Source organism: Hordeum vulgare, chromosome 1H, assembly GCF_904849725.1.
Source record: "Hordeum vulgare subsp. vulgare chromosome 1H, MorexV3_pseudomolecules_assembly, whole genome shotgun sequence".
In the NCBI taxonomy this organism is placed as follows: Eukaryota; Viridiplantae; Streptophyta; class Magnoliopsida; order Poales; family Poaceae; genus Hordeum; species Hordeum vulgare.
The window spans coordinates 378,473,752-378,498,321 of record NC_058518.1 but is presented as its reverse complement, the minus strand read 5'-3'; positions in this window follow the sequence as shown (position 1 = coordinate 378,498,321).

The window sequence follows — 24,570 nt, the reverse complement described above, 5'->3', positions numbered from 1 at the left end:
ACATACGGATCTGAATGTTGCAAACCCGTTGACTAAACCTCTTCCACGAGCAAAACATGATCAACATCATAATGCTATGGGTGTTCGATACATCACAATGTAACTAGATTATTGACTCTAGTGCAAGTGGGAGACTGTTGGAAATATGCCCTAGAGGCAATAATAAAATGGTTATTATCATATTTCCTTGTTCATGATAATCGTCTATTGTTCATGCTATAATTGTATTAACAAGAAACAGTAATACATGTGTGAATAAATAGATCACAATTTGTCCCTAGCAAGCCTCTAGTTGGCTAGCTCGTTAGTCAATAGATGACCATGGTTTCCTGGTCATGGGCATTAGATGTCACTGATAACGGGATCACATCATTGGGAGAATGATATGATGGACAAGACCCAATCCTAAGCATAGCACTAGATCGTATTGTTCGTATGCTAAAGGTTTTCTAATGTCAAGTGTATTTTCCTTCGACCGTGAGATTGTGCAACTCCCGGATACCGTAGGAGTGTTTTGGGTGTATCAAACATCACAATGTAACCGGGGGACTATAAAGGTGCACTACGAGTACCTCTGAAAGTGTCTGTTGGGTTGGTACTAATCGAGATCAGGATTTGTCACTCCGCATGATGGAGAGGTATCTCTGGGCCCACTCGGTAGAACATCATCATGAGCTCAATGTGACTAAGGAGTTAGTCACACGATGACGTGCTACGGAACGAGTAAAGAGACTTACCGGTAACGAGATTGAACAAGGTATAGGTATACGGACGATCGAAACTCGGGCAAGTTCTATACCGACAGACAAAGGGAATTGTATACGGGATTGATTGAATCCTTGACATCGTGGTTCATCCGATGAAATCATCGTGGAGAAAGTGGGAGCCACCATGGGTATCCAGACCCCGCTGATGGTTATTGGCCGGAGAGGTGTCTCGGTCATGTCTGCCTGTCTCCCAAACCCGTAGGGTCTACACACTTAAGGTTCGATGATGCTAGGGTTATAGGGAATTGTTATACGAGGTTACCGAGAGTTGTTCGGAGTCCCGGATGAGATCCCGGACGTCATGAGGAGGTCCGGAATGGTCCGGAGGTAAAGATTGATATATATGATGGATGGTTTTGGACAGCGGAAATGTTTCGGGCGTCACCGGTAGTGTACGGGGACCACCGGAGATGGTCCCGGGGGTCCACCGGGAGGGGCCACCAGCCCCAAGAGGTAGCATGGGCCAAAAGAGGGAGGGCAACCAGCCCAAAGTGGGCTGGTGCGCCTCCCACAAGGAGGCCCAAGGCGCGGGAGGTGGAGGGGGGGAAACCCTAGGCGCTTGTGGGCCTAAGGCCCACCTAGGGGTGCACCACCCCCTCCCCATGCCCTGGCCGCCGCACCTCCAATCTGGGGGGATGCCGCACCACCTAGGGTGGGAACCCTAGGGGTGCCACCCCCCTGCCCTCCTCCTATATATAGTGGGGGTTTTGGGGCTGTTTTGCACACAGTTTTCCCTCTCCCTCGGCGCAGCCCTGCCCCCCTCCTTTCTCCTCTCCCACGGTGCTTGGAGAAGCCCTGCCGGGAGACCTCGTCTCTCCATCGACACCACGTCGTCGTGCTGCCGGAGATCTTCCCCAACCTCTCCCTTCTCCTTGCTGGATCAAGGTGTGGGAGACGTCATCGGGCTGCACGTGTGTTGAACGCGGAGGTGCCGTGGTTCGGCACTAGATCAGAATCACACCGCAATCTGAATCACCGCGAGTACGACTCCATCAACCGCGTTCTTGCAACGCTTACGCTTAGAGATCTTCAAAGATATGAAGATGCACTCACCCCTCTCTCGTTGCTAGTCTCTCCATAGGAAGATTTGAATATGCGTAGGATTTTTTTTGAATTTATGCTACATTACCCAACAAGCCCATGTTTAGGACATTTTAGCATTAAAGTTTTCAGTCTCCCCCAAGCTTGAGATATGCTCTCTCCGTCATGAGGATAGAAATTATAAACATAATTCCTATTGTCATGGACTTCATGAAGAGGATAAAACTTGGAGTAAAAGAGAGACTGAATCTTCCCAATCCCGTAGGTGAGAATCATCTAGTAGCCTATACCAATTCCAATGTTTTTTTCCTTTCAGTGACAAGGAAAATAATTTCCTCATGACTCCATCTCTTGTCAAACCTGAAATCTTAAACAACTCACAAAGTTGTGTAAGTTTCAACAAATGAATACTAGGATTGACTGTTCCATCTCCTGTTGGAATTATGCCCTAGAGGCAATAATAAATATAGTTATTATTATAATTCCTGTATCAAGATAATCGTTTATTATCCATGCTATAATTGTATTGAATGAAGACTCATTTACATGTGTGGATACATAGACAAAACACCGTCCCTAGCAAGCCTCTAGTTGGCTAGCCAGTTGATCAAAGATAGTCAGTGTCTTCTGATTATGAACAAGGTGTTGTTGCTTGATAACTGGATCACGTCATTAGGAGAATCACGTGATGGACTAGACCCAAACTAATGGACGTAGCATGTTGATCGTGTCATTTTGTTGCTACTGTTTTCTGCGTGTCAAGTATTTATTCCTATGACCATGAGATCATGTAACTCACTGACACCGGAGGAATGCTTTGTGTGTATCAAACGTCGCAACGTAACTGGGTGACTATAAAGATGCTCTACAGGTATCTCCGAAGGTGTTAGTTGAGTTAGTATGGATCAAGACTGGGATTTGTCACTCCGTGTGAACGGAGAGGTATCTCGGGGCCCACTCGGTAATACAACATCACACACAAGCCTTGCAAGCAATGTAACTTAGTGTAAGTTGTGGGAACTTGTATTACGGAACGAGTAAAGAGACTTGCCGGTAAACGAGATTGAAATAGGTATACGGATACTGACGATCGAATCTCGGGCAGGTAACATACCGAAGGACAAAGGGAATGACATACGGGATTATATGAATCCTTGGCACTGAGGTTCAAACGATAAGATATTCGTAGAATATGTAGGATCCAATATGGGCATCCAGGTCCCTCTATTGGATATTGACCGAGGAGTCTCTCGGGTCATGTCTACATAGTTCTCGAACCCGCAGGGTCTGCACACTTAAAGTTCGACGTTGTTTTATGCGTATTAGAGTTATATGGTTGGTTACCGAATATTGTTCGGAGTCCCGGATGAGATCACGGACGTCACGAGGGTTTCCGCAATGGTCCGGAAACGAAGATTGATAGATAGGATGACCTCATTTGATTACCGGAAGGTTTTCGGAGTTACCGGGAATGTACCGGGAATGACGAATGGGTTCCGGGAGTTCACCGGAGGGGGGCAACCCACCCCGGGGAAGCCCATAGGCCTTGAGGGTGGCACACCAGCCCTTAGTGGGCTGGTGGGACAGCCCAAAAGGGCTCTATGCGCCAAGCAAAGAAAATCAAGAGAAAAGAAAAAAAAGGGAGGAGGTGGGAAGGAAGGGGGACTCCCTCCCACCAAACCAAGTCCAACTCGGTTTGGGGGGGGAGTCCTCCCCCCTTGGACTCGGCCGACCCCCTTGGGGTCCTTGAGCCCCAAGGCAAGGTCCCCTCCCTCCCACCTATATATACGGAGGTTTTAGGGCTGATTTGAGATGACTTTTCCACGGCAGCCCGACCACATACCTCCACGGTTTTTCCTCTAGATCGCGTTTCTGCGGAGGTCGGGCGGAGCCCTGCTGAGACAAGGTCATCACCAACCTCCGGAGTGCCGTCACGCTGCCGGAGAACTCTTCTACCTCTCCGTCTCTCTTGCTGGATCAAGAAGGCCGAGATCATCGTCGAGCTGTACGTGTGCTGAACGCGGAGGTGCCGTCCGTTCGGTACTAGATCGTGGGACTGATCGCGGGATTGTTCGAGGGACGTGAGGACGTTCCACTACATCAACCGCGTTCACTAATGCTTCTGCTGTACGATCTACAAGGGTACATAGATCACTCATCCCCTCTCGTAGATGGACATCACCATGATAGGTCTTCGTGCGCGTAGGAAATTTTTTGTTTCCCATGCGACGTTCCCCAACAGTGGCATCATGAGCTAGGTTCATGCGTAGATGTCTTCTCGAGTAGAACACAAAAGTTTTTGTGGGCGGTGATGTGTGTTTTGCTGCCCTCCTTAGTCTTTTCTTGATTCCGCGGTATTGTTGGATTGAAGCGGCTTGGACCGACATTACTCGTACGCTTACGAGAGACTGGTTTCATCGTTACGAGTAACTCCGTTGCTCAAAGATGACTGGCAAGTGTCGGTTTCTCCAACTTTAGTTGAATCGGATTTGACCGAGGAGGTCCTTGGATGAGGTTAAATAGCAACTCATATATCTCCGTTGTGGTGTTTGCGTAAGTAAGATGCGATCCTGCTAGATACCCATGGTCACCACGTAAAACATGCAACAACAAAATTAGAGGACGTCTAACTTGTTTTTGCAGGGTATGCTTGTGATGTGATATGGCCAATGATGTGATGTGATATATTGGATGTATGAGATGATCATGTTGTAATAGAAATATCGACTTGCACGTCGATGGTACGGCAACCGGCAGGAGCCATAGGGTTGTCTTTATACTAACGTGTGTGCTTGCAGATGCGTTTACTATTTTGCTAGGATGTAGCTTTAGTAGTAATAGCAAGAGTAGCATGACAACCCCGATGGCAACACGTTGATGGAGATCATGATGATGGAGATCATGGTGTGACGCCGGTGACAAGAAGATCGTGTCGGTGCTTTGGTGATGGAGATCAAGAAGCACGTGATGATGGCCATATCATGTCACTTATGAATTGCATGTGATGTTAATCCTTTTATACACCTTATTTTGCTTAGAACGACGGTAGCATTATGAGGTGATCTCTCACTAAAATTTCAAGACGAAATTGTGTTCTCCCCGACTGTGCACCGTTGCTACAGTTCGTCGTTTCGAGACACCACGTGATGATCGGGTGTGATAGACTCAACGTTCACATACAACGGGTGCAAAACAGTTGCGCACGCGGAACACTCGGGTTAAGCTTGACAAGCCTAGCATGTGCAGACATGGCCTCGGAACACATGAGACAGAAAGGTCGATCATGAATCATATAGATGATATGATTAGCATAGGGATGCTTACCACTGAAACTATACTCAACTCACGCGATGATCGGACTTGAGCTAGTGTAAGTGGATCATGAACCACTCAAATGACTAGAGAGATGTACTTTTTGAGTGGGAGTTTAGCGAATAATTTGATTAAGTTAAACTCTAATTATCTTGAACATAGTCTAAGTCCACTTTGAATATATTTGTGTTGTAGATCATGGCTCACGCGACAGTCATCCTGAATTTTAATACGTTCCTAGAGAAAGCTAAGTTGAAAGATGATGGAAGCAACTTTGTAGACTGGGCTCGCAATCTTAAGCTAACCTTACAAGCTGGGAAGAAGGATTATGTCCTTAATGCTGCGTTAGGAGATGAACCACCCGCTACGGCTGATCGAGATGTTAAGAACGCTTGGTTAGCACGTAAGGAGGACTACTCAATAGTTCAATGTGCAGTCTTGTATGGCTTGGAACCGGGACTTCAACGTCGCTTTGAGCGTCATGGAGCATTTGAGATGTTCCAGGAGTTGGAGTTTATCTTTCAGAAGAACGCCCGGATCGAGAGGTATGAGACCTCCGATAAATTCTATGCTTGCAAGATGGAGGAAAACTCGTCTGTCAGTGAACATGTGCTCAAAATGTCTGGGTACTCAAACCGTCTAGCTGAGCTGGGGATTGAACTCCCGCAAGAAGCTATCACTGACAGAATCCTTCAATCACTGCCGCCAAGCTATAAAGGCTTTGTGTTGAACTACAACATGCAAGGGATGAACAAGTCTCCCGGCGAGTTGTTTGCGATGCTGAAAGTCGCAGAGTCTGAACTCCGTAAAGAGCATCAAGTGTTGATGGTGAATAAGACCACTAGTTTCAAGAGAAACGGCAAAGGCAAGAAGGGCAATTCGAAGAAGAGCGGCAAGCCTGTTGCCAATCCGACGAAGAAACCCAAAGCTGGACCTAAGCCGGAAACAGAGTGTTACTATTGCAAGGGTATGGGTCACTGGAAGCGCAATTGCCCCAAGTATCTGGCAGATAAGAAGGCGGGCAAAGAAAAATCAGGTATATTTGTTATACATGTTATTGATGTGTACTTAACTGGCTCTCGTAGTAGTGCCTGGGTATTCGATACCGGTTCTGTTGCTCATGTTTGCAACTCGAAACAGGAACTGCGGAATAGGCGAAAGCTGGCAAAAGATGAAGTGACGATGCGCGTAGGAAATGGTTCCAAGGTTGATGCAATCGCCGTCGGCACAGTGTCACTTCAGTTACCGTCAGGATTAGTGATGAACTTAAATCATTGTTATTTAGTGCCTGCGTTGAGCATGACCATTATATCTGGATCTTGTTTATTGCGAGACGGTTACTCTTTTAAGTCAGAGAATAATGGTTGTTCTATTTCTATGAGTAACATCTTTTATGGTCATGCACCGAATGTGAGAGGATTGTTCATATTGAATCTTGATAATGATACGCATATACATAACACTGAGACCAAAAGAGTTAGAGTTAACAATGATAGCGCCATATTTTTGTGGCACTGCCGCTTAGGTCATATTGGTGTAAAGCGCATGAAGAAACTCCATGCTGATGGACTTTTGGAGTCACTTGACTTTGATTCACTTGACACGTGCGAACCATGCCTCATGGGCAAGATGACTAAGACTCCGTTCTCAGGAACAATGGAGCGTGCAAGTGACTTGTTGGAAATCATACATATTGATGTGTGTGGTCCGATGAGCGTGGAGGCACGCGGCGGATATCGTTATTTTCTCACCTTCACTGACGATTTAAGTAGATATGGTTATGTCTACTTGATGAAGCATAAGTCTGAAACATTTGAAAAGTTCAAGCAATTTCAGAGTGAAGTGGAAAATCATCGTAACAAGAAAATCAAGTTCCTACGGTCTGATCGTGGGGGTGAATATCTGAGTTTCGAGTTTGGTGCTCACTTAAGACAATGTGAAATTGTTTCACAGTTAACACCGCCTGGAACACCACAGCGTAATGGTGTGTCCGAACGTCGTAATCGTACTCTATTAGAGATGGTGCGATCTATGATGTCTCTTACTGATTTGCCGTTATCATTTTGGGGCTATGCATTAGAAACAACTGCATTCACTTTAAATAGGGCACCATCAAAATCCGTTGAGACGACACCATACGAACTGTGGTATGGCAAGAGGCCAAAGTTGTCGTTTCTTAAAGTTTGGGGATGTGATGCTTATGTCAAAAAGCTTCAGCCTGAAAAGCTGGAACCCAAAGCGGAAAAGTGCGTCTTCATAGGTTACCCAAAAGAGACAGTTGGGTACACCTTCTATCTCAAATCTGAGGGCAAAGTGTTTGTTGCTAAAAACGGAGCTTTTCTCGAGAAGGAGTTTCTGTGGAGAGAATTGAGTGGGAGGAAGATAGAACTTGACGAGGTTGTCGAACCTCTCATCCTTCAGGATGGTGGCGCAGGGCAAGGGGAAACCTCTGTCATTGCAACGCCGGTTGAGGAGGAAGTTAATGATGATGATCATGAAACTCCAGTTCAAGTTTCTGTCGAACCACGCACGTCGACGAGCCCACGTGCTGCTCCTGAGTGGTACGGTAATCCCGTCTTATCAATCATGTTGTTAGACAACAATGAACCTGCGAATTATGAAGAAGCAATGGTGGGCCCAGATTCCAACAAATGGCTGGAAGCCATGAAGTCCGAGATAGGATCCATGTATGAGAACAAAGTGTGGACTTTGGAGGTACTGCCTGAGGGCCGCAAGGCCATTCAGAACAAATGGATCTTTAAGAGGAAGACGGACGCTGACGGTAATGTGACCGTTTATAAAGCTCGACTTGTGGCAAAGGGTTTTTCACAAGTTCAAGGAGTTGACTACGATGAGACTTTCTCACCCGTAGCGATGCTTAAGTCCGTCAGAATCATGTTAGCAATAGCTGCATTTTTTGATTATGAAATCTGGCAGATGGATGTCAAAACGGCGTTCCTTAACGGTTTCCATAAGGAAGAATTGTATATGATACAACCCTAAGGTTTTGTCGATCCTAAGAATGCTAACAAGGTGTGCAAGCTCCAGCGATCCATTTATGGACTGGTGCAAGCATCTCGGAGTTGGAACAAACGCTTTGATGAGGCGATCAAAGCATTTGGGTTTATACAAGTGGTTGGAGAATCTTGTATTTACAAGAAAGTGAGTGGGAGCTCTGTGGCGTTTCTAATATTATATGTGGATGACATATTACTGATTGGAAACAACGTAGAGTTTTTAGAGAGCATAAAGGACTACTTGAATAAAAGTTTCTCTATGAAGGACCTAGGAGAAGCTGCTTACATTCTAGGCATTAAGATCTATAGGGATAGATCAAAACGCCTGATAGGACTTTCACAAAGCACATACCTTGATAAAGTTTTGAAGAGGTTCAAAATGGAACAGTCCAAGAAAGGGTTCTTGCCAGTTCTACAAGGTACGAGATTGACTAAGACTCAGTGCCCAGCAACTGATGAAGATAGAGAGCATATGCGCTCCGTCCCCTATGCTTCAGCCATAGGTTCTATCATGTATGCGATGTTGTGCACTAGACCGGATGTTAGCCTGGCCATAAGTATGGCAGGTAGGTTCCAGAGTAATCCAGGAGTGGATCACTGGACAGCGGTCAAGAATATCTTGAAGTACCTGAAAAGGACTAAGGAGATGTTTCTCGTGTATGGAGGTGACGAAGAGCTCGCCGTAAAAGGTTACTTCGATGCAAGCTTTGACACAGATCCGGACGACTCTAAGTCGCAAACCGGATACGTATTTATTCTTAATGGGGGTGCAGTAAGCTGGTGCAGTTCCAAGCAAAGCGTCGTAGCAGATTCTACATGTGAAGCGGAGTACATGGCTGCCTCGGAGGCGGCTAAGGAGGGTGTCTGGATGAAGCAGTTCATGACGGATCTTGGAGCGGTGCCAAGCGCACTGAATCCTATAACCTTATTCTGTGACAACACTGGTGCCATTGCCTTAGCAAAGGAACCACGGTTTCACAAGAAGACCAGACACATCAAACGACGCTTCAAACTCATCCGCGACTACGTCGAGGGAGAGGACGTGAATATATGCAAAGTGCACACGGATCTGAATGTAGCGGACCCGTTGACTAAACCTCTTCCACGGCCAAAGCATGATCAACACCAGAACTGTATGGGTGTTAGATTTGTTACAATGTAATTCACATGGTGATGTGAGAGCTAGATTATTGACTCTAGTGCAAGTGGGAGACTGTTGGAATTATGCCCTGGAGGCAATAATAAATATAGTTACTATTATAATTCCTGTATCAAGATAATCGTTTATTATCCATGCTATAATTGTATTGAATGAAGACTCATTTACATGTGTGGATACATAGACAAAACACCGTCCCTAGCAAGCCTCTAGTTGGCTAGCCAGTTGATCAAAGATAGTCAGTGTCTTCTGATTATGAACAAGGTGTTGTTACTTGATAACTGGATCACGTCATTAGGAGAATCACGTGATGGACTAGACCCAAACTAATAGACGTAGCATGTTGATCGTGTCATTTTGTTGCTACTGTTTTCTGCGTGTCAAGTATTTATTCCTATGACCATGAGATCATGTAACTCACTAACACCGGAGGAATGCTTTGTGTGTATCAAACATCGCAACGTAACTGGGTGACTATAAAGATGCTCTACAGGTATCTCCGAAGGTGTTAGTTGAGTTAGTATGGATCAAGACTGGGATTTGTCAGTCCGTGTGAATGGAGAGGTATCTCGGGGCCCACTCGGTAATACAACATCACACACAAGCCTTGCAAGCAATGTAACTTAGTATAAGTTGCGGGATCTTGTATTACGGAACGAGTAAAGAGACTTGCCGGTAAACGAGATTGAAATAGGTATACGGATACTGACGATCGAATATCGGGCAGGTAACATACCGAAGGACAAAGGGAATGACATACGGGATTATATGAATCCTTAGCACTGAGGTTCAAACGATAAGATATTCGTAGAATATGTAGGATCCAATATGGGCATCCAGGTCCCTCTATTGGATATTGACCGAGGAGTCTCTCGGGTCATGTCTACATAGTTCTCGAACCCGCAGGGTCTGCACACTTAAGGTTCGACGTTGTTTTATGCGTATTAGAGTTATATGGTTGGTTACCGAATGTTGTTCGGAGTCCCGGATGAGATCACGGACGTCACGAGAGTTTCCGGAATGGTCCGAAAACGAAGATTGATATATAGGATGACCTCATTTGATTACCGGAAGGTTTTCGGAGTTACCGGGAATGTACCTGGAATGACGAATGGGTTCCGGGAGTTCACCGGAGGGGGGAAACCCACCCCGGGGAAGCCCATAGGCCTTGAGGGTGGCACACCAGCCCTTAGTGGGCTGGTGGGACAGCCCAAAAGGGCTCTATGCGCCAAGCAAAGAAAATCAAGAGAAAAGAAAAAAAGGGAGGAGGTGGTAAGGAAGGGGGACTCCCTCCCACCAAACCAAGTCCAACTCGGTTTGGGGGGGGGAGTCCTCCCCCCTTGGACTCGGCCGACCCCCTTGGGGCTCCTTGAGCCCCAAGGCAAGGTCCCCTCCCTCCCACCTATATATACGGAGGTTTTAGGGCTGATTTGAGACGACTTTTCCACGGCAGCCCGACCACATACCTCCACGGTTTTTCCTCTAGATCGCGTTTCTGCGGAGGTCGGGCGGAGCCCTGCTGAGACAAGGTCATCACCAACCTCCGGAGCGCCGTCACGCTGCCGGAGAACTCTTCTACCTCTCCGTCTCTCTTGCTGGATCAAGAAGGCCGAGATCATCGTCGAGCTGTACGTGTGCTGAACGCGGAGGTGCCATCCGTTCGGTACTAGATCGTGGGACTGATCGCGGGATTGTTCGAGGGACGTGAGGACGTTCCACTACATCAACCGCGTTCACTAACACTTCTGTTGTACGATCTACAAGGGTACGTAGATCACTCATCCCCTCTCGTAGATGGACATCACCATGATAGGTCTTCATGCGCGTAGGAAATTTTTTGTTTCCCATGCGATGTTCCCCAACATCTCCTGCATAACAATCATTCCTAATTATTTAAATTATCCCAAGTGGTATTTTGAATGGGATACATTCAGTAGGTGGAGGAGACTTATCTACCACGGGGGTGGTAATGAGGCCTTCCCCAAGCAACAAACTAAGAGTGCAGTTTTCCATAAGCCTAACTAGTGAAAATAAAAACAAGAAATGAAAAGATTTAGTTGCAAGATCTAAAGATATACCTTCAAGCACTCACCTCCCCGGCAACGGCGCCAGAAATAGCTTGATGTCTACGCACGCTTCTATTCTTGTAGACTATGTTGGGACTCCAAGCACAGAGGTTTGTAGGACCGCAACAATTTCCCTCAAGTGGATGACCTAAGGTTTATCGAACTCAAGGAAGTAGCGGTTGAACATGGTCTCTCTCAAGCATCCCTGCAATTAAGAAACAAGAAGTCTCTTGTGTCCCCAACACACCTAATACAATGGTAAATTGTATAGGTGCACTGGTTCAACGAAGAGATGGTAAAATATGGGTGATAGGTGTGGCAAAGCAAGGTAATATAAATCTTAATAAAAATTACAGCAAGGTGGAAAGTGACAAAAGTGAGCATAAACGGTGTAACAATGGTGAGAAACAAGGCCTAGGCTTCATACTTTCACTAGTGGCAACTCCCAACAACATTAACATAGTCTAATCACAAGATATTTCCACTAAAACAAGCAAAGGAGACGTACTCGGAGATCATTCCTTTGTGATCAAGAGATGACAAGAATTATGTAGGGCTACAAAAGCACGCCTCAGAGTTCGTAGTTCTTATCTATGGATTTCCCATTGTCACCGCGGCCATCCAAAGAGAGTACCACAATCACCACAACGTATCTCAAGGATAGTCAAAGACAAGCACCAAGAGACTCTAAATCTTCAATCAATTCACAAAAGAGGAAATCACTCATGAAAATATTCTTCTAATCCATGTCCAATAGACCGTTGTCACCATGGTTTCGGAGATTATACTATATAAGATGAAGTGAGTACATCAATCCAATACATAGAAGAAGGGGAAACATGATGGGATCACCCTAGGTTAACATAACCTATGATCACAATCAAGATAACATCATGGGAGAGAGAATTAACCACATAGCTACTGTAGAAGACCTCAGCCCGAGGAGGAACTACTCCCGCTTCATGAAGGGGGGAAGGAACATCGATGGAGATAAATCCGAGGGCACTTGCCTGTCCCGGCAGGGTGACGACACAGGAATTCGGGTCCCCCGAAATTTGTTGGCGATGGTGGCGGAGATTGATACGTCCATTTTGCATCATGCTTTTGTGTTGATATTTATTTCTTTTTGGGCTGTTATTACACTTTGAGGTACAATACTTATGCCTTTTCTCTCTTATTTTGCAAGGTTTACATGAAGATGGAGAATGCCGACAACTGGAATTCTGGCCTGAAAAAGGAGCAAGTTTGAGATGCCTATTCCGCGCAACTCCAAAAGCCATGAAAATCAACGTGGAATTTTTTGGGAATATAAAAAAAATATTGGGCGGAAGAAGTACCAGAGGGGCGCCACATGGAGGCCACAAGCTTGCCAGGCCCGGCCTACCCCCCTGGCCGGGCCTGGGGGGCTTGTGGGCCCCCTGTTGCCCCTCCGGCGCTCATCTTTTGCTATCTGAAGGGTTTCGTCCGGAAAAAATCAGAATGGAGCTTTTCGGAGGATTCTCCGCCGCCACGAGGCGGAACTTGAGCAGAACCAATCTAGAGCTCCGGCAGGACGATCCTGTGGGGGAAACTTCCCTCTCGGAGGGGGAAATCGTCGCCATCGTCAGCACCAACACTCCTCTCATCGGAGGGGACTCATCACCATCAACATCTTCATCAACACCATCTCATCTCCAAACCCTAGTTCATCACTTGTAACCAATATCCGTCTCACGACTCCGTTTGGTACTTGTAAGGTTGCTAGTAGTGTTAATTACTCTTTGTAGTTGATGCTAGTTGGATTATTTGGTGGAAGAGTTTATGTTCAGATCCTTGATGCTACTCATTACCTCTCTGGTCATGAATATGATTATGCTTTGTGAGTAGTTACTTTTGTTCCTGAAGACATGGGATAAGTCATGCTAATAGTAGTCATGTGAATTTGGTATTTGTTCGATATTTTGATGTGTTGTATGTTGTTTTTCCTCTAGTGGTGTTATGTGAATGTCGACTACATAACACTTCACCATTATTTGGGCCTAGAGGAAGGCATTGGGAAGTAGTAAGTAGATGATGGGTTGCTAGAGTGACAGAAGCTTAAACCCTAGTTTATGTGTTGCTTCGTAAGGGGCTGAATTGGATCCACTAGTTTAATGCTATGGTTAGACTTTTTCTTAATTCTTGTTTCGTAGTTGCGGATGCTTGCGAGAGGGGTTAATCATAAGTGGGATGCTTGTCCAAGTAAGGGCAGTACCCAAGCATCGGTCCACCTACATATCAAACTATCAAAGTAACGAACGCGAATCATATGAACATGATGAAAACTAGCATGACAGAAATTCCCGTGTGTCCTCGGGAGTGTTTTTCCTCCTATAAGACATTGTCCAGGCTTGTCCCTTGCTACAAAAGGGATTGGGCCACTTTGCTGCACCGTTGCTACTTTTGTTACTTGTTGCTGGCTACGAATCATCTCACCATACAATCACTTGTTACCGATAATTCCAGTGCTTGCAGATATTACCTTGCTGAAAACCACTTGTCAGATCCTTCCGGTCCTCGTTGGGTTCGACACTATTACTTATCGAAAGGACTACGATTGATCCCCTATACTTCTCCGTTTACGGGTCTTCTTTTGATGATTGCCTTAGCAACCTTGATCGAGTCTTGCAGAGATGTAAAGACACCAATCTTGTCTTGAATTGGGAGAAGTGCCACTTTATGGTTGATGAAGGCATCATCTTAGGACATAAAATTTCTGAAAGAGGTATTGGAGTCGATAAGGCTGAGGTTGATGCAATCGAGAAAATGCCATACCCCACAGATATCAAAGGTATAAGAAGTTTCGTTGGTCATGTTGGTTTCTATAGAAGGTTCATTAAAGACTTCTCTAAGATTTCTAGGCCTCTTAGCAATCTCTTGCAAAAGGATATTCCTTTTGTTTTTGACGATGATTGTGAGGAAGCCTTCGAAATACTTAAGAGGGCTTTGATAACTGCACCTATTGTTCAACCACCTGATTGGAACTTACCTTTTGAAATCATGTGTGATGCTAGTAATTATGTTGTTGGTGCTGTCCTAGGGCAAGGAGTTAATAAAAAGTTGAATGTTATTCACTATGCTAGTAAAACTCTAGACAATGCCCAAAGAAACTATGCTACTACGGAAAAAGAATTCTTAGGAGTCGTGTTTGCATGTGAAAAGTTTAGGTCTTACATAGTTGATTCCAAAGTCACTATTCACACTGATCATGCTGTATTAAGTACCTCATGGAGAAGAAAGACGCTAAACCTAGACTTATCAGATGGGTTCTCTTGCTACAAGAATTTGATTTGCATGTTGTCGACACGAAGGGTGCTGATAACCTAGTAGCAGATAACTTGTCTAGGTTGGAGAAAGTTCTTGATGACCCACAACCTATTGATGGTAGCTTTCCCGATGAGCAATCGAATGTCATCAGTGCTTCACGTAGTGCATCGTGGTATGCTAATTATGCAAACTATATCGTTGCCAAATATATACCACCTAGCTTCACATAGCAGCAAAAGAAGAAATTCTTCTTTGACTTGAGACATTACTTTTGGGATGATCCTCACCTTTATAAGGAAGGAGTAGATGGTGTTATTAGATGTTGTGTACCTGAACATGAACGGGGACAGATGCTACAGAAGTGTCACTCCGAGGCCTACAAAGGACATCATGCGGGAGATAGAACTGCACACAAGGTATTGCAATCAGGTTTCTATTGGCCCACTCTCTTCAAGGATGCCCGTAAGTTTGTCTTGTCTTGTGACGAATGTCAAAGAATAGGTAATATTAGTAAACGTCAGGAAATGCCTATGAACTATTCACTTGTCATTGAACCATTTGATGTTTCGGGCTTTGATTATATGGGACCTTTTCCAAAATCCAACGGGTATACTCATATCCTAGTTGTTGTTGATTATGTCACTAAGTGGGTAGAAGCTATCCCCACTAGTAGTGCTGATCACAACACCTCTATCAGGATGCTTAAGGAAGTTATCTTCCCTAGATTTGGAGTCCCTAGATATCTAATGACCGACCGTGGTTCACAGTTCATTCATGGTGCTTTCCATAAAACGCTTGCTAAGTATGATGTCAACCATAGAATTGCGTCTCCCTATCACCCTCAGTCCAGTGGTCAAGTAGAGCTAAGAAATACAGAGATTAAACTGATTCTGCAAAATACTGTCAACAGGTCTAGAAAGAATTGGTCTAAGAAGCTCGAAGATGCACTGTGGGCTTATAGAACTGCCTATAAGAATCACATGGGCATGTCTCCGTACAAAATGGTGTACGGTAAAGCATGTCGTCTACCTCTTGAGCTAGAGCATAAAGCTTATTGGGCAATCAAAGAGCTTAACTTTGATTTCAAACTTGCTGGTGAGAAGAGGTTATTTGACATTAGCTCGCTTGATGAATGGAGAACTTAGGCATACGAAAATGCCAAGTTATTCAAAGAAAAGGTTAAGAGCTGGCATGATAAGAGGATACAAAAGCGTGAGTTCAATGTAGGTGATTATGTCTTGCTATACAATTCTCGTTTAAGATTTTTTGTAGGCAAGCTTCTCTCTAAATGGGAAGGTCCCTATATTGTTGAGGAAGTATATCGTTCCGGTGCTATCAAAATCAACAACACGAATGGTAATTGTTTGAGAGTGGTAAACGGGCAAAGAATCAAGCATTACATCTCAGGTACTCCCATAAATGTTGAGAGCAACATTATCAATACCATAACTCCGAAGGAGTACATAAGGGATATTTATCAGCCTGTTTCAGACTCCGAAAACGAGGAGGTATGTGATTCGGTAAGTAAACCAACTCCAAAACTTTTCCCGTAGGAATTTTCTTCCGTTTTGGAATATTTGAAAAAATAGAAAAATTTAAAGCAGTCCGGAAAGTTCCCGAGGAGGCGACAAGCCTCCTAGGGCCGGCCTACCCCCTTGGCCAGGGCTGGAGGGCTTGTGGCCACCTCGTGCGCCTCCCGGACTCCGTTTTCGTGCCGAGTACTCCTTCTGGTCTGGAAAAATTATCATATATTCTCCCGAAAGGTCTGACCTCTGTATCAGGCAAATTCCCTTTGTTTTCGTTTCGAGCCTGTTTTCTGTCGCGGAATTAGGGCAAGATGTCTTCCCAAGATTCAGAGGGGGAGAGATATGTGGCAGATTACCTTGCTAACCCCAAGGTCTATGGGGACTTGGATCCTTATGGCTGGACCACTGAGGAGGAAGAAGATTATGATCCCAAGGTGAAGGAGCAAACGAGTTCCGATGAGGAGGAGGCTCCTCTACCTCAAATTGGAGACACACATGTGGATTTCAAGAAGTCGAGCCTCCCCGACTCAAGAAAGAAGCCAAAGACTTTGTTTATCCCTTCTCGTTTCTTGCAGGAGAGTAAGCATGAATTATGCCAAAGGGTGTTGAAGCTTGAAGAGGAAAATGACGATCTGAGGGAGCAGAATTTTATGCTCAAGTGGAAATTAAACAAGCTCAAGACTTCTTCAACAACTCCACCAGCATCACCTCCAAAGGAAGACAACTGAGCATGGGTATGGGAAATCCCCTTGGTTTGTGATGATCCACAAGTATAGGGGATCAATCATAGTCCTTTCGATAAGTAAGAGTGTCGAACCCAACGAGGAGCAGAAGGATCTGACAAGTGGTTTTCAGCAAGGTAATATCTGCAAGCACTGAAATTATCGGTAACAAGTGATTGTGTGGTGAGATGATTCGTAGAAAGCAACAAGTAACAAAAGTAGCAACGGTGCAGCAAAGTGGCCCAATCCCTTTTGTAGCAAGGGACAAGCCTGGACAAAGTCTTATAGGAGGAAAAACGCTCCCGAGGACACACGGGAATTTCTATAATGCTAGTTTTCATCATGTTCATATGATTCGCGTTCGTTACTTTGATAGTTTGATATGTGGGTGGACTGGCGCTTGGGTACTGCCCTTACTTGGACAAGCATCCCACTTATGATTAATCCCTCTCGCAAGCATCCGCAACTACGAAAGAAGAATTAAGACAAAGTCTAACCATAGCATTAAACTAGTGGATCCAAATCAGCCCCTTACGAAGCAACGCATAAACTAGTGTTTAAGCTTCTGTCACTCTAGCAACCCATCATCTACTTACTACTTCCCAATGTCTTCCTCTAGGCCCAAATAATGGTGAAGTGTTATGTAGTCGACGTTCACATAACACCACTAGAGGAAAAACAACATACAACACATCAAAATACCGAACGAATACCAAATTCACATGACTACTATTAGCATGACTTATCCCATGTCCTCAGGAACAAAAGTAACTACTCACAAAGCATAATCATATTCATGACCAGAGAGGTAATGAATAGCATCAAGGATATGAACATAAGCTCTTCCACCAAGTAATCCAACTAGCATCAACTACAAAGAGTAATCAACACTACTAGCAACCTTACAAGTACCCATCGGAGTCGCGAGACGGAGATTGGTTACAAGAGATGAACTAGGGTTTGGAGATGAGATGGTGCTGATGAAGATGTTGATGGTGACAAGTCCCGTCCGATGAGAGGAGTGTTGGTGATGACGATGGCGACGATTTCCCCCTCCGGGAGGGAAGTTTCCCTGGTAGGATCGTCCTGCCGGAGCTCTAGATTGGTTCTGCTCAAGTTCCGCCTCGTGGCGGCGGCGAATCCACGAAAAAGCTCCCTCCTGATTTTTTTTCCGGACGAAACCCTTCATATAGTAGAAGAGGGGGGGGGGGCAGTAGTCTAGCAGGCTGCCCACAAGCCCCCTAGGCGTGGCCAGGGGGTGGTCGCGCCTAGCAGGCTTGTGGCCACCTGCTGGCGCCCCTGTGGCGCTTCTTCGGCCTAGTATTTTTTATAAATCCAGAAAAAAATCATCGTTGATTTTTACGGCGTTTGGAGTTGCACAGAATAGGTATCTCAAACTTGCTTCCATTTCAGGCCAGTATTACAGCTGCCGGCATTCTCCCTCTTCATGTAAACCTTGCAAAATAAGAGAGAAAAGGCATGCGTATTGTACCGTGAAGTGAAATAACAGCCCAAGAAGCGATAAATATCAACATGAAAACATGATTCAAAATGGACGTATCAACTCCCCCAAGCTTAGACCTCGCTTGTCCTCAAGCGAAAGCCTAGCTCAATAAATATGTCCACATGTTTAGGGAGAGAGGAGTCGACAAAACAAGATACGAACATGCATGCATCATGATCATGATCAGAACAGCAATACCAACATGTAATCTCTCATGCTAAAGTGATAATTCCTTCACAAAGTAAAGCATGGATCAAGAACCTTACCGAGAAGTAACAACCGATAGCCTTTAGTCATTGAAGCAATTGCAATTTATCACAACATCAGAAAGAGTCAAAGAAGAGCTTGTAAAGAAAATCCACATACTCAATCATCCTTACGTTCTCTACAATTGCTACAACTCACGTGGTACTCATGAGATCAAAGTTTCAGCTGGACACAGAGAAAGATAGGGGCTTATAGTTTTGCCTCCCAACTGCTTACCTCAAGGGTAATGTCAACAATAATACTTCATGAATACTTACCTCCAAGTTGACATATAATATAGATCTTTCCCAAGCATATGACGTTAGCCAAGATAAAGGCGGAACGAGGAATTGGTGAAGATCACCCTGACTCTTTCAGGGGCAAAAAGTAAAGGTACAAGATAGGCCCTTCGCAGAGGGAAGCAGAGGTTGTCATGCGCTTTTGAGGTTTGGATGCGTGTCCTCTTAGTGCGGAGGAACGTCACTTTATATTGCCCCCTATGATAAAGAACTTTATTATGCAGTCTGTCGCTTTTATGTCTTCCTCATCACAGGTTCGTACAAAGCTTATTTCCACACACTAATAGATCATACATATTAGAGAGCAATTTTTATTGCTTGCACCAATGACAACTTACTTGATGGATCTTATTCAATCCATAGGTAGGTATGGTGGACTCTCATGGCAAAACTAGGTTGAAGGTTTATGGATGCACAAGTAGTATCTCTACTTGGTGCGAGAGTTTTGGCTAATATGAGGTGGAAGAAATTGTCACATGCTAAGGGATCTCTAATCATATAACATTGTTCGGAACCAAGCAAACACAATTCATTATGTTGTCTTCCTTGTACAACATCTACTTCTAGGCATGTAATAGTTTAGTGAGTGTTCACAATCATAGATGGTGTCAATGATGATATATTTATATGTGAACCTCTCCTTCTTTATCACTTTCTATTAATTGCAGCAATGACCAAGGTCTACGTTTGTCTACCCTCAACAAGTTTCAATCATCATTCTTTTTATATGTGAAGCCATCACTTCCCATAAGATCATTACATGATCTTTCATGCTTTTGTTCTTTCTCAATATTTTGATCATGGCATGAGGCAAAGCCCTTCAACTAAGACACTCTTTATTATAAAGCTCACGAGCTCGAATACATCGGGGGCGACACAAAGCAAAACTCAAGACTAAAACACTAAGACTTTTATTCTACTAGAGAAATAGAAAACTGAAAAGGAACAAACTAAAACAAAGGTAAAGGCAAAAGATGTGATGGTGATACGACACCGGGGCAACTCCCCCAAGCTTGGCACAAGCCAAGGGGATTGCCCATACCCATGTTTAGTTGTCTTCCTTTGGTGGTGATGGTGGTGGAGTTGTTGCAACATGGGCTTGATCCTCCGTCTTCCAAGGCATAGGTGCTCCATCATGGAAAGATGAACGAGTCTCCGGAATCCTCAAATCTGCAGCCAGCCGTATTGATTCAAATCTATACTCATACTCACAAGTTTGGTTCTGCAGGTCATAGATCTGGGCCTGTAGTTGATCAATCCTGTCATAGAGCCTGGAGAGGTGCTTCCCAATGTCATTGGCATCAATCCTGTGCTTGCTGGTGAACTCCGTGATCATCATGTGGTTGGCGTTGAGTCCACGCTTTGGCACTTGAAGACTTGTTGCTCCATTGCATCGAGCCTCGTCTCCACGCTTCCGGTCTTCATGGGTCCCGCAACATCACGGATGTGCAACATCCCCTCACGCATCTCAATAGATTGAGGGTGTTGTAGCACTCCCGTGAGGTAGAGATTGATGACCTTCTCGAAGATGTTGTCCTTCGGAGCTTTTGGGGAAGTCATAGGGATCTAGATCTACAACAGAAACAGGCTCGAAACGAAAAACAGAAGAAATCTGTGTGATACGAGGATCAGACCTCACGGGAGAATACATAATGATGTTTTCTAGACCAGAAGGAGTACTCAGCACGAAAACGGAGTCCGGGAGGCGCACGAGGTGGCCACAAGCCCCCCAGGCGCGGCCAGGGGGTGGGCCCGCGCCTAGCAGGCTTGTCGCCTCCTTGCGCACTTTCCGGACTACTACCAATTTTTGTATTTTTTCAAATATTCCAAAACGGAGAAAATTTCCTACCTGAAAAGTTTTGGACTCTAATTTCTTACCGAATCACATACCTCTCCGTTTTCGGAGTCTGAAACACGCTGATAAATATCCCTTGGGTATTGTTCCGGAGTTATGGTATTGATAATATTGCTTTCAACATTTATGGGAGTACCTGAGATATAATGCTTGATTCTCTGCCCATTTACCACTCTCGCATAATTACCTTCCGTGTTGTTGATCTTGATAGCTCCGGAACGATATACTTCCTCAACAATATAGGGACCTTCCCATTTAGAGAGAAGCTTGCCTGCAAAGAATCTTAAATGAGAGTTATATAGCAAGACATAATCACCTACATTCAACTCACGTTTTTGTATCCTCTTATCATGCCACGTCTTAACCTTTTCTTTGAACAACTTAGCATTCTCATATGCCTGAGTTCTCCATTCATCAAGCGAGCTAATGTCAAATAACCTCTTCTCACCGGCAAGTTTGAAATCAAAGTTGAGCTCTTTGATTGCCCAATAAGCTTTATGCTCTACCTCAAGAGGTAAATGACATGCTTTACCGTACACCATTTTATACGGAGACATGCCCATGGGATTCTTATAGGCAGTTCTATAAGCCCAAAGTGCATCATCGAGCTTCTTAGACCAATTCTTTCTAGAATTGTTGATCGTCTTTTGCAGAATTAGTTTAATCTCTCACTTGCTTAGCTCTACTTGACCACTGGACTGAGGGTGATAGGGAGACGCAATTCTATGGTTGACATCGTACTTAGCAAGCATTTTACGGAAAGCACCATGAATGAAATGTGAACCAGTGTCGGTCATTAGATATCTAGGGACTCCAAATCTAGGGAAAATAACTTCTTTAAGGATCCTGATAGAGGTGTTGTGATCAGCACTACTAGTGGGGATAGCTTCTACGCACTTAGTGACGTAATTAACATCAACTAGGATATGAGTATACCCATTGGATTTTGGAAAAGGTCCCATATAATCAAAGCCCCATACATCAAATCGTTCAATAACAAGTGAATAGTTCATAGGAATTTACTGACGTTTGCTAATATTACCTTTTCTTTGACATTCGTCACAAGACAAGACAAACTTACGGACATCCTTATAGAGAGTGGGCCAATAGAAACCTGATTGCAATACCTTGTGTGCAGTTCTATCTCCCGCATGGTGTTCTCCGTAGGCCTCGGAGTGACACTTCTGTAGCATCTGTCCCCGTTCATGTTCAGGTACACAACATCTAATAACACCATCTACTCCTTCCTTATAAAGGTGAGGATCATCCTAGAAGTAATGTCTCAAGTCAAAGAAGAATTTCTTCTTTTGCTCGTATGTGAAACTAGGTGGTATATATTTGGCAATGATATAGTTTGCATAATCAGCATACCACGGTGCACTTCTTGAAGCATTGATGACATTCATTTGCTCATCAGGAAAGCTATCATCAATAGGTTCTGGGTCATCAAGAATGTTCTCCAACCTAGACAAGTTATCTGCTACGGGGTTATCAGCACCCTTTCTGTTGACAACGTGCAAATCAAACTCTTGTAGCAAGAGAACCCATCTGATAAGTCTAGGTTTAGCGTCCTTCATCTCCATGAGGTACTTGATAGCAGCATGATCAGTGTGAATAGTGACTTTGGAATCAACTATGTAAGACCTGAACTTTTCACATGAAAACACAACTGCTAAAAAATCCTTTTTCGTAGTAGCATAGTTTCTTTGGGAACTGTCTAGAGTTTTACTAGCATAGTGAATAACATTCAACTTCTTATCAACTCTTTGCCCTAGGACATCACGAGCAGCATAATCGCTAGCATCACACATGATTTCAAAAGGTAAGTTCCAATCAGGTGGTTGAACAATAGGTGCAGTTATCAAAGCCCTCTTAAGTATTTCGAAGGCTTCCTCACAATCATCGTCAAATACAAAAGGAATATCCTTGTGCAAGAGATTGGTAATAGGCCTAGAAATCTTAGAGAAGTCTTTAATGAACCTCCTATAGAAACCAGCATGACCAAGGAAACTTCTTATACCTTTGATATCTGTGGGGTATGGCATTTTCTCGATTGCATCAACCTTAGCCTTATCGACTTCAATACCTATTTAAGAAATTTTATGTCCTAAGACGATGCCTTCATTAACCATAAAGTGGCACTTCTCCCAATTCAAGACAATGTTGGTGTCTTTACATCTCTGCAAGACTCGATCAAGGTTGTTGAGGCAATCATCAAAGGAAGACCCGTAAACGAAGAAGTCATCAATGAAAACCTCGACAATCTTTTCACAAAAGTCAGAGAATATAGCCATCATACATCTTTGAAAGGTGGCAGGTGCATTACATAAGCCAAAAGGCATATGTCTATAAGCAAAGGTACCGAAAGGGCAGGTGAAAGTGGTTTTCTCCTGATCAGATTGTGCAACTGGTATTTGGGAGAAACCATAATAACCATCTAGAAAGCAGAAGTGTGTGTGTTTAGACAGTCTTTCTAGCATTCGGTCGATAAAAGGCAAAGGGTAATGATCTTTCCTAGTGGCTTTATTGAATTTCGTAAAATCGATCACCATCCTATATCCAGTAAAAATCCTCTGTGGGATCAATTCATCCTTATCATTAGGGACAAGGGTAATACCTCCCTTCTTAGGGACGCAATGCACCGGACTCACCCCAATCGCTGTGAGCAATAGGATAGATAATACCTGCTTCCAGGAGCTTTAGTATTTATTTTCTTACTACCTCTTTCATCTTAGGATTTAATCTCCTTTGATGATCAGCAACTGGTTTGGAATCAGGATCAGTTTTAATCTTGTGTTGGCATAGAGTGGGACTAATGCCCTTAAGATCATCAAGAGTATATCCAATAGCAGCACGGTGCTTCCTCAGAGTTTTTAGTAACTTCTTTTCTTCATGCTCCGAGAGGCTAGCACTAATAATAAAATGATATATCTCTTTTTCATCAAGATAAGCATACTTAAGAGTATCACGCAACTGTTTAAGCTCGAACACGGGATCACCCTTTGGTGGGGGTGGATCCCCAAGCAGTTCAACAAGCAAGTTATTCCTAAGGATAGGATATTGTTCTAAGACAACTCTATCTATTTCACCCCTTTCATCCATATGCATATCATTTTCATGCTCCAGCAAGTATTGCTCTAAGGGATCAGTAGGAGGAACAGCAATAGAAGCTAAGGCAATAGTTTCATCCTTACTGGGCAACTCTTTTTCATGAGGTTGTCTACCAAACTTGGAGAAATCGAACTCATGTGACACGCCTTCAAAGCCAACAGTGACAGTTTGCTTCTCACAGTCAATATGATCATTGACACTATTGAGAAAAGGTCTGCGAAATATGATGGGACAAAAGCTATCTTGTGCGGTAGCAAGAACGGGGAAATCAGCAGGATACTTCGTTTTACCACACAAGACTTCAACATCCCTAACAGTTCCCACAGGGCAGATAATATCACTATTAGCATGCTGAATAGTGGCATCAATAGGTTCTATCTCAATAGGTGCAATCTCGTCTTTGATTTCATCATATAAGGATTGAGGTATTGCACTAACACTAGCACCCACGTCACATAAACCATGATAACAATGATCTCCTATCTTAACAGAAACAACTGGCCTATGTTTGTCTCTAGCGTGAGGTTTAGCAATTCTAGCAGCATCTTCATAGAAGTGAATATTATGTCCCTCAACATCATCGGACAGAAGATCTTTGATGATAGCAATGCTAGGTTCAACTCTAATTTACTCAGGGGGTGTAGATGTTCTAATGTAGCC